Here is a 3,125-nt window from a genome sequence, read left to right as displayed (position 1 = left end):
TAAACAGTTCTGGAACCAGCAAGGGAGAGACTATCAGTCTATGTTCATTGATAAAGGAGCTGGGAATGACACGGATAGCGACATACAAGGATTTCATTAGGTGAGTGAGAGTCAGGGGTGGGAGTGCATTTTGATTCTGGGAGACTTTCATAATAAACAAAGAAACAACAAAAAGACTTTGATGCAAATATGTGCTTCACGTTAGAAGATGACTCCATATTAACAGAAGTAATTTTATGAGTTCATTCACAGAGAAAACTGATTTACTAACTTGTTTTGGTCTCTTGTCTGGTGCCATAGGCATCTTCATTGTTTGCGGTACTGTCATAGAAGACTTCAATACCTGTCAGTGCTCTTAGCCATGCTGGAGAAAAACAAAATTCTGGTCAGTGTGTTCATTCTGGTGGGCTTCCCCACTGCCTCATGGCTTCAAGCCCTGCTCTTTTTCCTCTTTCTTGTGGTCTACCTGCTGCTGGCAGTGGAGAATCTTGTCATCATGCTCACCGTGTGGGTCACTGGCTCACTCCATAAGCCCATGTACTATTTCCTGAGTATCTTGTCCTTCCTGGAGGTCTGGTATGTCTCCGTCACAGTCCCCAAGTTGCTAGATGGATTCCTCCTGCAGAGACGGCACATTTCCTTCACCGGTTGCATGACCCAACTCTACTTCTTTATCTCGCTTGCCTGCACAGAGTGTGTGCTTCTGGCAGCCATGGCCTATGACCGCTATGTGGCCGTCTGCCACCCTCTCTGATACCTGGTCACCAGGACTACAGGTTACTGTGCATAGCTGGTGGCATTCTCCTATATGACTCGTTTCATGGTCTCTGTCATCAAGGTCTATTTCATTTCACACGTCACCTTCTGTGGTTCCAATGTCATGGACCACTTTTTCTGTGACATCTCACCAAACCTCAAACTGGCCTGCAAAGACACATCCACAGCTGAGTTAGTGGACTTTGCCTTTGCTATCATCATTCTTGTCTTCCCTCTCACTACCACTGTCCTTTCTTATGTCTACATTGTCTCTACCATTCTGTGTATACCCTGCACTCAAGGAAGGAAGAAAACCTTCTCCACCTGTGCATCCCACCTCACTGTAGTCATAATTTATTACACAGCCATGATTTTCATGTATGTTCGGCCCAGAGCTATTGCATCATTTAATTCCAACAAACTAAGTTCAGCTCTGTATGCAGTCCTCACACCCATGCTAAATGCCTTCATCTACTGCCTTCGGAACCAGGAACTCTAGAACACTATCAAAAAGACTGTGGGGATTGGCCAATGCCTCCTGCTTCGCTGAGTTCTGCTGCCTTGAGGAGGAGTCAGTGTCCTAGCAACAATGTCATCCTTATGATACTTATCATGGTTCTGCATAGGAACTTGTTCTATAGATCTAGATTCTTAAAGAAATAACAGCATAGGAAGGGATAAAAAAATTGAAAATATAAACAGGACAAATTATATATTGCTTTAATCTTGAATTATTTTTAATACACACTCTATATATTTCATAAATACTTTGAAATTACAAAGTAATAAATATTTTACAAATATAAGTTGGTGTTATTAGTACTTTATACATAACAGTCTATTTTATTCTCATTACACCTCTATGAGTTAGTTATCATTACTTATCTGATTTTACAGATCAGGGAACTGAAGCACACAAAGAGAGGTTAAATATCTTGTCCAAGATTGCACATTTCGTAAATATCAAAGTGGTTATTTACCCTGGGAATCTAGCTCTAAAATCCACTGTTGGAGTCTCTCTATATCTACTAGTCTACGATAGTGGCTCTGGGGGCACATTAGTTAACAAACATTGATGCCTGGACAGAATAAGCAATCGAGTCAGTAAAATCTGTGTAGATGTGATGGTAAGTGACAATGGTGTGGTAGTGATGGTGGTGAGAATGCTGTTTGTGATTACACTGGGTTAGTGATGATGGACTATCATTAATGTTAATATGGTAGATCATTTCACAACCTTCTTCCAATTTTAACCTCCTTCCAGGACTATATCAACTCATTTCTCATCACGTGGGTGAGATCAATAGTTTCACAAGAGATGCAAAAGTTGGTATTACTGCAACTTTTGCAATTGATACGTATCTCTTGAGACTGTTGGCTCTTGAATCTTTGTGGCCTTCTCTGCTATATCGTGACAATTATCTGCAAACTGGTGGAGTATCATTACATCAGTATACGTTTAGCTGAAACCCTCAATACATCAATATAACACATGTCCTACATATGAATAAGGTGAAAAACAAATGCAAAATTTATAAGATAAATGAGATTGTTAGATGCGTTGAGGGACCTGCTGACTAGGTAAAGACATGTGGTATACCAGGGAGAATTCTACAAAACTGATAAAACTGAGACTAAAATATGAAAGAAACAATCAGAAAGAGCTAACTTGACTCTATATCCCATTCATTTGAAGTGAGACTCTAAAGTTGGTCTCAAGCCACCCTCAAGATTATTCAACATTCCTGGACTAATCTTTCTTATTTATTGCTCTTGTAATGTCACCATACTACTTAAGAATTCTCAACTTGAATTAAACAGGATCTACTCATTTCATTTATTATTATTATTTTGGCATAATTCTAGCATTCATGAATCTCAATAATACCTGATCTTTTCCCCAACTACACCAACTCAGCCTTGCTTCTTACTGATCTCCAATATGTAACACCCATTCTGATGATATTAGTCACCTTAATGTGCTCAATAATTACAATGTACTAGTTTTTATCTTGCTTAACTTCTTCATTCATTCATTCATTCATTCAGTATTTCTTGTGCCCCTATTCTTTGCCAAGCACTGTAATAACCTGTGAAGATATAATGGTCAACAACAACAAAAAATAGACACATATTCTTCCTTCAAATAGCTGTAATGAATAGGGAAGATAAAGGTATAATTACCTTCAGTGTTGTAAATGTGATGATGTAAGCACAGGATACTATGGAAACAAATAGTAGGTAGATCTACGGTGAGGAGAGAAAACGTTTCAGCAGAAGTAGCATTTAGGCTAACACTTGAAGGAATTAGACAGATGTAAAACGGTGGGCAATAATGAAGGTCAGGTGTCGCAGAGATAAGAAAGACC

The 3,125-nt window shown here is 39.1% G+C and overlaps 1 pseudogene; it reads left to right on the top strand.

The window, feature by feature from the left end:
- The first annotated feature begins 361 nt into the window (after nucleotides 1-361).
- Nucleotides 362-1,285, top strand: LOC131408795 (olfactory receptor 6B9-like; annotated as a pseudogene).
- Nucleotides 1,286-3,125: the final 1,840 nt, after the last annotated feature.

This window comes from Diceros bicornis, chromosome 7, assembly GCF_020826845.1.
Source record: "Diceros bicornis minor isolate mBicDic1 chromosome 7, mDicBic1.mat.cur, whole genome shotgun sequence".
Classification (NCBI taxonomy): Eukaryota; Metazoa; Chordata; class Mammalia; order Perissodactyla; family Rhinocerotidae; genus Diceros; species Diceros bicornis.
The sequence above is the reverse complement of the archived record's forward strand: the minus strand, read 5'-3'. Positions and strand labels throughout refer to the sequence as shown.